The sequence below is a fragment of the Suricata suricatta genome, chromosome 10 (assembly GCF_006229205.1).
Source record: "Suricata suricatta isolate VVHF042 chromosome 10, meerkat_22Aug2017_6uvM2_HiC, whole genome shotgun sequence".
In the NCBI taxonomy this organism is placed as follows: domain Eukaryota; kingdom Metazoa; phylum Chordata; class Mammalia; order Carnivora; family Herpestidae; genus Suricata; species Suricata suricatta.
Window position 1 is genome coordinate 96,183,063 of NC_043709.1, and position 10,489 is coordinate 96,193,551.

Genomic DNA, 10,489 nt, shown 5'->3' on the forward strand with positions numbered 1-10,489 from the left:
AAGGAACAGAAAGTGCAAAGCATCGAGGCATGAAGTGTTACAGCAAGTACGGGTTGTTAAGAAGTGGGACGTTGTCTGAGGATGCAAGTTTGCTAGCTTCTAACTCGTGTGCTGAATCCATCTTTTAAGTTGGGCTCTTACTAGGTTATTGCTTCATTCCTCTGCACATACTGCTCTCTGCCTCCTTGTCTCCCACCCCACCGCATATAACCCTCCTCCCTTCTTGTTTTCCTTTTATGGGATTTCATTTTGGAATTTTTTTTTTTTTTTTTTTTTTTTTTTGCGTTTAGGCCCTGGATTTAATTTAGTTGGATTGGACCGTAGTAATAACTTTTCTGTACATTTGCCCAGAGGCCTTCAGCTAATGGGTGTATTCTTTACTGGCCAATAAACAGATGAATAGAACCAGCGCCCTCTCGCATGTCTGCCTCCCTTTCCTTTCTTTGTACTTTCCCCATCCTCCATTGATGGCAGACCCTTTCTGAAAACTAAAATTTTCCTATGTGACTCAAAGATTAGCTTGCCTGCATTCAAATGGCTTCTGCACCTGCCAATCCATTCCATGGAGGACTTTCCCATCGGCTGGAGAATGTGCTCTCCGTCCACAGGAGACCAGCCTGGGCTAGATGGGAGCATGGATTGCAGCCCAGGGAGTTCCTCCCCCAGGGGCAGTGGGAGTCTCAGAAAATCAGAGGCTCATGGCTCTGGCGGGCAGTTACTCATTTCTGACCAAGGGTGCTGCTTTTAACTCCCTGTAATTCGATGATAAACAGAGTAATAGAACAGAGGCGGGCCAAAAATCACCTTAGGAAAAAGGAAATCGGAGGTTCTCCCAGCTTGGTCTCTGAAAACAAGTGGGGAACAATACTGGAAGGAAAGGGCCACCATAGCTGCAAAACAACTGTGTTCTTGGAAGTCTGTAGAGCCCAGTGCGAATAGATGGTGGCTTTTACTGTTACACCAGTGCTCCCATGCTTCCTCTCCTTTCCTTCCAAGCTGCTGCTGCTCCCTGCCTGCCTTCTCTCTCTGCCCTGCTCTGGACATCCTGTTCCCTGAAATTCACTGCCCTAACTTCAGACTCCCTCCTATGACACCAGAAGAGCACCCCCTCCCACTGCCTGGGGAGGCTCTTCTCTGCCATAGTCTCTAGCTGGGCCAGCACGTTGAGGTCATTGTTCTCCCTGCCAAATGACTGGCCTGAGTTCAGTTTGTCCATCTGTCTGAGCTTCATGGAAAACATGATTGTTGCTCTAAGCTCTCTATTATAGGTCCTGCCTTAGCTCTGCTTTGCATCTGCTTTTTTTTTGTTTGTTTGTTTCAATCCCCACCCCCACCTCTCTGCCTTTTCTTTTCCCCACCCGGCTCTCACAAGACTAGAATCACATCTGTTTTCCAGCCTCTGCATTCTCACTGCAGAGCAGACGGGCGAAGAGCAAGTTCTCGGCAAGGCAGGTCGGAAAGAGCTGGGGTTTATATCAGATTTGTTCTAGACACTGACCAGAACCCACGTATCTCAGAGATGGGACTCCTCCAGCCTTTGGAGGGGCCAAATGTGCTATTTCCTTATTTCTGATTAAGTCCATTGTTCTCCCTCCCAAATAACTAATTTTCTTCCTTCCTTCCTTCTTTCCTTCTCCCTTCTCTTTTACTTTTTCTTTTTCTCGTCTGTATTCTAATAACACTATCTGCTTTCTGTCTACTCTAATTTAGCTTCTTTGGTCTATATTGCTTATCTCCTGATGAGCTAACAGATACCTTGAAACCTGGACATTTAAAAATATGTACAAGGTTGATGATTCCTCAGAGTTTCTGTAACTCAAGTTTGTTCCCTCCAAAGTGGAGATCCTTTTTACCGGTCTAACAGCTCAATTTCTATGACTAAGAGAGCAAATACAAAGTCTTTATAGCTCCTGGATCATAGAAGGTTAGCTATATATTATACGATGTGGGTAAATGTACTGTTAGAAAATAAGGTCAGCAGAATGAACGTGGCTCCCAATTTCTTTTGGGTTTCTGATAGCATTTTGTCCATAAGATTCCAGAAGCCAAGATGCTTGCCATAAGCTTAAAAGACAAAAGACAAAAAAGAAGGCTGCCATGTCCTCTCACAGAGCTTACACTTCGGAAGTATTCAGAGAGTAGTGTGTTGTTCAATGTTTCCTAACCCTAAAACGGCCAACCCTCCTCCTGGACCAAAACTTATGTAGTGTCTGTTTGTTTGAATATGGAATAAATAGGATGGGGGGAGGGGCGGGAGGGGAACCACATTCTTGAATCCATGTGTCAAGAAAGAGGCAAATAGAAAAAAGAAATACAGGGATATAAAGGAATTTGTCAGTGTTGAAGAGATGAATGGCAAAAAAGAAAGGGAGAGGGAGGATTGAAGAATGATTCAAACACGGAAGATGGCCAGAGAAGGGGCAGACTGCAACAATGGGACGGAGCTGTTTAGGTAAGAAAGAACCCAAGGAAAAAGAGGTGGGGTGGAGACTGGGGCCTGGGGCCAGGTTGCAAGAGAGAAAAGAAGCTCATGGAGGAAAGGCACAGGAGCAGGGGCCAGGCCTCCTAGGGAACAGCATATACTCACTGGTGTGGTCATAACCTTTGGAATGAGGGTGTGAGTGACTGCAAATCCCCAGCCCCCTTCTCAGCCCAGCCCCATCACACCCCTCTAGCCTGGCTTGCTCTCTCTCTCTCTCTCTCTCTCTCCCTCATTCTCCCTTGCTCTCCCTCATCTCATTGTTTCAGAGTAGGCCAAATTTGAAGTCCTTCCCAGGGAGTGGCCCTGTTCATCTTATTCTCCAGCCAAAGCAGAAACAGCGCGAGAAGAAGAGAGACACATCAGCAGCCAAAGGACTCGGGGGGAAGAGCGGAGGAAAAATACACAGTAAGTTGTTTGATTGTATGAAATCCTAAACAGACAGACGGAGTGTGTGTGTGTGTGTGTGTGTGTGTGTGTGTGTGTGTGTGTGTTTGCGTGTTGAAATTGAAAGGCTGGGGGGGGGCAACGGGGAATGTCGCTGACAGAACTGAGCGAATATCCCAATTATCTGTGGAATTCAAGAGGAGATAGCAAGCTAAGCTGATGATATGAAAAAGCCACAGATATCAAAAAAGATTAGACACTGGGAAAGGGGGGAAGGAGGCCACAGAGCAAGGACAAACACAGACCATTTAGAACATAAATTTCCTCTGACTTGGCAGAAAAACTTAATGAGAATTAGAATAATGGTAAATGATCAAAGAATAGAATTTGAAGGAGAAATAAATGTTGGGTGAAAGAAAAGAAAGGGCTTGAGTCACATGGGGTGGGGTAGGAAAAACCCTTGGAAGACAAAGAGACAGGGACCCTACACGTACCCTTGCCCGAAGTCAAAATGCTATTGTGTCCCTGAGCATTACAACCTCTCTTCTCCCAACACCCGTTAGATATGCTGCTCTTGGGACCCAAGGTGCTTCTGTGTCTCACTGCGTTCATCATCCCCTTTGGTGAGTCCCTACCTTTATTTTTTCCTTCCTACAATGCCAGTTCCTCAGCTATAAGTGCGTGTGGACAGGGAGGTTAGAAGGCAAGATGGTGGGAAGTTTGAAGAGGAATCACAGCAGAGGTGTGTGGCTACGGAGTTCTAAATACCCATTAAAGAAAAGAACAGGGGCACCTGAGTGGCTCAGTCGGCTGAGTGTCTGACTTTGGCTCAGGTCATGATTTTATGGTTCATGGGTTCAAGCTCCATGTTGAGCTCTGGGCTGACTGTGGGACCTGCTTAGGATTCTCCTTCTCTCCTTGTCTCTCTGTTCTCCCTGCTCATGTTTTCTCTCTCAAAAATACAAAAAGTAAGCTTTAATAAATTTTAAAAATAAAGTAAGGAACAGATTTCTGTCTGAAAAGAAAGGGCTAGATTGAGATCAGAGATGACCTCAGACTTGGGAAGAAGTATCCTGAGAGTTAGGAATATAAAACACACACAAGTGCATATTGACTACAAGAGGGTCACTCACCTAAATGCACAGGTAAACAAACCCCAAAGGAAAAAGACATGGACACACAAGTGTGTACACAAATATACAGAGATGGCTTATAAGAAACTGGACCAAATTCAATTCATAAACGGAAACTGTGAGAATATATACATTCCCACCGAACCAACACTAGCTCCTGCAGAACACAAATAAATTCACACGTACACAACGAAACATGTGGCAAACCATACACTCAAGAAAAGTCATTGAGGTGGAAGATTAGCCACGAAAAGTGAATCTTCGGACTTCGAAGAAATCCTACTCTATTTTATTTTCTCATTCTGCCAGATACAGACTGTGAGAAAATCATTTTTGAGATTGTTCAGTAATGTAGCTAGTACAATGGCTGTGGGGTTAGAACAGGACAGATTAGAAAGGCTGCTGGTTCTGTCTGCCCAACTGGACCCCATTCCTTCTTCTGGGGAAGTGGGCAAGAAGGCACACCAAGTCAGGGCTTGGCAGAGCAGGGGTTTATTTCTATGAACTTATTTTTCTTGAGTGTTTCCATGTCACCATTAATGGTCTGAGTAGAAGTTTTTAATTTTTGTTTTAAGTAGTCTCCACGCCTAACATGGGGCTTGAGCTCATGACCTTGAAATCAAGAGTCTCATGCTCTACTGACTAAGCCAGTCAGCCGCCCTTGATTTTGTATTGCACTATATAGAAATCCAATGCAGAAAAATCAAGTAAAGCAGGTTCCCATCGTTTTTTGGCTCATCTTATAAAAGCGTTATGGGGTGTAGGCTGGAGCCATTTATCCCTCTTCTCTTTCCTTTGACACAGATTGGACACCACTAGGCGTCAATGGTCAACGAGGAGGTATGTAAATCCTTGGATCTGGGCTCTGTGTTGCTGTTTTCCAATATTTATTTAAGTAATCCTTACCCTTAATGTGGTGCTCAAACTCAAACTCATGATCCTGAGATCAAGAGTTGCATGCTCTTCAGACTGAGCCAGCCAGGCACCTGCCTGAGGGGGGATCTTATCAATATAATATAGATGAATGGTCCCAGTTAGAGAATCAGTGATATTCCAGAGACACATAGCCAAATTACAGGAAATAGGATGTAATTCACCAGTTTCCAAAAGCCTAATATTCTCTCAAAAAAACTTTTTTTGACAAATGAAATACCTTTCCCAAAACTGCCTCCACGTCTATCTCTCATTTCTACTCTCTTATATATATCACTTATCTTTCTCAGAAAATACTGCTTACAGAAAGCATTTTTTATCCATGTAACAATGGAGAAGCTAACATACAGATAGAATAAGAAGCCATCTCCCTAAGACAGTGAAATTCTGGTACTGTCCCATTAATAGGACAGAACCCAGGTTTTGGCTTCCAAAGGTCCACTTCCTTCAGCTTGATGAAGGAAACTCCAAGTAACATCCCCACTCTGCCTCCAGACAATCAACATAATTACAATTTATCTCTTACTTTCCCCAACTCTTGAGAGCCCATTAATGGGTCAGAAAATCAAATTAGCAGATCAAAAATGGAGTGCTTGGCAAGTACATGGCAAGAGTAAAGTGGTATCTTATTAATCTATGTGTGCACTAGGGAACAACACAATTTCTTCCTGTGCATCCTGGTACACAAGATTAAAATATAGAAATGTGACTTTTTTTCCCCACTGCTTTGGGTGAAGAGGTCTGAATCCCTAGGTTCCTGAACCTACATCAGGGTTCAGCATCAGCAAAACAATTCTGAATTCATTTTTTCTGGTCCAGTCCTTTTCTAGATGTTTGTGATGCCTTTTACCAGAAATATAAGGTATGCTAAAAATACCTACTTAAGATTTCTTTTCAGAGAACATTCATGAACCCTAAAGAAACATTTACACACTGTAGCTCATGGACGAGGCTGTTATTCTGAGGAATACATGGACCAACAGTGCTCTATCCAGAAATTATGAGATGACAGCAAGGACCCACTTCACCCCCTCTGCTCTCCCACTGGTTGGCTTCCATCTCTGTGAGTGGCTGGACTGGAATGTAGCTAGAGAGGAAGTGAACTGGCAGGATGGCACTGTGTCCTGGAGAGACTCCACTCTCCTCACGGTTTTTGGAATGACTTGGGTTGGTGATTTTTTGAATGTTCTGGGTAATTGGAACAGACTTGGATTTCTTTTACCAAAATAAGTTCTGAAATAAGAAAGCTGATGTTAATGATAAAAAGCCACTTTTTTTGGATCTGACGACTTTATACTTGTTTTTTTGTTTTTGTTTTTGTTTTTTAAAGAGGATAATGTGGGGCACTTTGGTGGCTCAGTCGGTTAAGCATCAGACTCTGATTTTGGCTCAGGTCGTGATCTCACTGTTCATAGGATCAAGTCCCCCATCTGGCTGTGCTGAGCCGAATGTGGAACCTGCTTGGGATTTTCTTTCCCTCTCTTTGTGTCTGTCTCTGTCTCTCTTACCTCTTGCCCCCCACCCCACCACCCCATTAGTGCTCGCTCTCTCTCTCTCTCTCTCTCAAAATAAATTGCTTCAAAATATTTTCTTTTTCTTTACCCTCTACCAATGATCAATGGCTCTGGCATGCTTTATAAAAATGCTGTTCTCTCCAGATTTAACCTGACATTTAGACACTGAAATTTAAGACAAAAAACTCAAAAGAAACTACGTGAATTTGCTGACCCCTAGTGGGCAAAATAGATTATGATGACAAGCCATCTACAATGAAAGATAATTCTAGATGGGATATTTACTAAATATTTGGATGTTAGGGTGCCTGAGTGGCTCAGTCAATGAAGCATCCAACTCTTGATTTCATCTCAGGTCACAATCTCACATTTCATGAGTTCAAGCCCCCGTTGAGCTCTTGCATTTGGCAGTGCAGAGCCTGCTTGGAAGTCTTTTCCTCTCTCTGCCCCTCCCCTGCTCACACACTCTTTCTCTCACACTAAGTAAACATTTAGGAAAAAAAAGTAAGATAGCAAAGCAATGTTAACATCTAAATTTTCTTTTTTAATTTGGGGTGCCTGGGGGGCTCAGTCAGTTAAACAGCCAACTTTCACTCAGGTCATGATCTCGGGGTTCCAAGGCTTGTGAGTCAAGCCCTGTGTCGGGCTCTGTGCTGACAGTTCAGAGTCTGGAGCCTGCTTCAGATTCTGTGTCTCCCTCTCTCTCTGCGCCCCCCTCCGCTGCTCAGGCTCTGTCTCTCAAAAATAAACATTAAATTTTTTTGGAATTTTTTTGTTTATTTATTTTGAGAGAGAGAGAGAAAAAATGCAAGTAGGGGTGCTGCAGAGGGAGCAGGAGAGAGAATCCTGAGAAGTAGGCTCTATGCACAGCCTAGCACAGAGCCAGATAAGGGGCTCCGCCTCACGAGCCAGGAGTCCAAGACCTGAGCTGAAATCAAGAATCTGATACTTAACCAACTGAGCTGGCCTGGTGCCCCTATTTTGCCATTTAAAGCTGAGACAACTTGTTTTAGATAGTGCTGTTATTTGTAGTTTCGATATAATTTTCTTAATTTATCCTAATAGATTCCACCTTAAATATCCTGGACTCTTTGTTTTTATTTGTCCTCCTGCCTTTACTTTCCAATGTTCAACTGCAAGGTATTCTCTACTGCCATTGGCATTTCCCCGCCACTCTCTTCACCTCACTTCTCATTGAGCATCAGAAAATCATCAACATCACCTTTTGTGGACACGCTATGTAAGCATATCAGCAAACTGATATCCAATAACGTCAAAATTGTAATTATCATAATCAGTGTCTTTGGTAAAAGACTTTTTTTTTTTTACTTTATTTTTCAGAGACAGAGAGAGGCAGTGTGAGCAGGGGAGGGTCAGATAGAGAGGGGGACACAGAATCCAAAGCAGGTTCCAGGCTCTGAGCTAGCTGTCAGCATAGAGCCCAATGCAGGGCTGAAACCCACGAACCATGAGATCATGACCTGAGCCGAAGCCGGAGGCTCAACCGACTGAGCCACCCAGGCGCCCTGACAATTTTCATTTTAAATAAGTATTGCAAGGAGGTCATCAGCCCATCGTGCTTACAACAAGCTGTAAGACTTGGTAAATTTTTTGTCTGATGCTCAATTTTATCATCTGTAAATCCTGATTTAAATAGTGCCTGTCACATAGTAACTAGAGGCTTATTATCTGGTAGGACAATGAAATGATGCTATTCTTCTCTTCTTATGCTTAATCCAAGTATCCAATGAGAAAGGGGGTGCCTGCAGAGGAAGATCTGACGGGCATGCAGGGTAAAACACACAAAGAAAAAAGGATATTCTAGACTAGGACTGTGTGGGTATATTCATGGAAGTGGCATTTGTTTGGGTTGGGGGGAAAGGACTTGGGCTGGGAAGCAAAGAAAAACACCAATGGGATTCCCGCTGGGCATTGGCCGTCATGCTGGACAGTTTCTTTTACTGGGCGTGCAAGGATGGGAGGAGGGCGGGGAACGCTCAAAGAAGGTCTTCTGGGGACACCAAGGTGGCTCGGTCAGTTAAGCGTCCGACTCTTGATTTCGGCTAGGATCATAATCTTGCACATCGTAAGTTGAATCCCCACCTCAGGCTCTGTGCTGACAGCACGAACCCTGCTCGGGATTCTTTCTCTCTCAAAATAAATAAAGTTTAAAAAATATGTTTTCTGATGTTTTTGTATTCAGATGATGTGACGCCAGTGACTCCAGAAGCATTCACAGACGATCCTAGTAAGCTACCCTCTGTATTTCTTTGCTTTCACACTGGGGCTAGAGGGACTACGGGGGGATGTCTGTATAGAGATAAAAGAAAGGTACAAGAGGTGGGGCGCCTGGGTGGTTCAGTCGGTTACGCGTCTGGCTTGGGCTCAGGTCGTGGGTTCCAGCCCCGCGTCAGGGTCTGTGCTGACAGCTCAAGAGCCTGGCACCTATTTTTGGATTCTGTATCTCCCTCTCTCTCTGACCCTCCCCTGCTCACACTGTCTCTCTATGTCTCTCAAAAATAAATAAAAAACATTAAAAATTTCAAAAAAAAAAAAAAAAAAAAAGAAAGTTACAAATGGTGAGTGGGTCCTCAGCTTGTGCTGCCCCAACCACTGATGCTGTGAATCTGCCCCATCTTTTCTTTCCCATCTCGGTAGAGTCCCCTCTTCCACTTTGATCTTTCTTGATTCCTTTTAGATCGTCCCTTTAACCCCCTTCCCCTTCCCTTTGCGGCTTTTCCTGCCTGCATTTTTTTTTATTACCTGTGTTTATCTTTGCAGATCTGGTGAATGAGCCCTCTACAGATGAAACAGGTAAATTGTACTACAGATCTGTTAAAAGGCATGGTTCTTGTTAATAGTCACAACATTTATTGCAGCATTTGAATTTATCATATATTTTTATCATGGAGAAGGGGACAGAGGAATTGTGGGTGTTTTGTTCAGTGACAAGTGGGATAAAAGGAAAAAGAGTCCCACTAGTCCTCTGAAAAAGATGAAACAAAGTGGATTATTAGCTAAAATAGGCATGTGTAATAAAGGATAATGTCAGCAGGCTGCATATTCTCCCCAAAAAATGTTCACAGTTACTTCAATTAACTCTATTCCTTTGGATATAATACATAAACTCAGCCGTAGCCTTGACTTTGCCCTAATTCGTCCATTTTTCCACTCTCCCTTCCCCCTTGCCAATTCAAAGCCCTCCTCACACCTGTTGTTTTGTGCTTTTTCAGTTCTGGCCGATATCAAGTCTTCCACAGATGACCTGGGTAAGTTCAGATCTGGGATCCCAGGGCCACTGGGGCCTTTCTGGGCTTTCCCCAGAGCCCATTACGGAAGGAGGTACAGCTGGTGAAGGTTCCTAAATAGCTACCACTACAGTTTGTGAAAATTCTTCCAACAGTTCAATTTAAATTAGTAACATTTTTGGTCACCTAACAGGCAGGGACTGTACTAGGTGTCTGACCTACAAAATACCAATGTGAGATTTTTTCCCTCCAAGTCTCCAAGACTGGATGAGTAAAGGCAAGATAAATATATACACAAATCAATGTTTGGGAAGATAAAAGGAAACTTTCTAGAAATAATGGTTGAACTGATTCTTGAAAGAATTGGAGCCAGCCAGGTAGTCAAAGGGGACAGTATACTCAAAGATGTGAACACAAAATAAGGCTGGGCGCTTTGGAGAGACTGAATTTTCTTAATGATTTGGGCCAAATCTACAAGGAACAAGGGGTAGGATGTGAGAAAAGGAGACAGAGACTAGATTACTTTAAAGAAATGGTTACTGAGAATCTGCTCCTGGGTTTATGGGAATATAAACCAGGAAATACAAAGGTGAACATAACTGATATCCTTCTATGAGATATTTTTTGTCTAATGCACAAAATAAACAAATGGCAAACTTTTTTTTTTAATTTTTTTTAATGTTTTATTTATTTTTGATACAGAGAGAGACAGAGCATGAGAGGGGGAGGGGCAGAGAGAGAAGGAGACACAGAACCGGAAGCAGGCTCCAGGCTCTGAGCTAGCTGTCAGCACAA

At 43.3% G+C, this 10,489-nt stretch overlaps 1 long non-coding RNA gene across 1 annotated transcript; it reads left to right on the forward strand.

Moving 5' to 3' along the window:
• The first annotated feature begins 2,755 nt into the window (after nucleotides 1–2,755).
• Nucleotides 2,756–9,717, forward strand: LOC115305724. The gene is made up of 6 exons (XR_003914963.1): nucleotides 2,756–2,887; nucleotides 3,430–3,489; nucleotides 4,804–4,839; nucleotides 8,650–8,694; nucleotides 9,228–9,260; nucleotides 9,680–9,717. It is a non-coding gene; the product is annotated as an uncharacterized LOC115305724 (long non-coding RNA).
• Nucleotides 9,718–10,489: the final 772 nt, after the last annotated feature.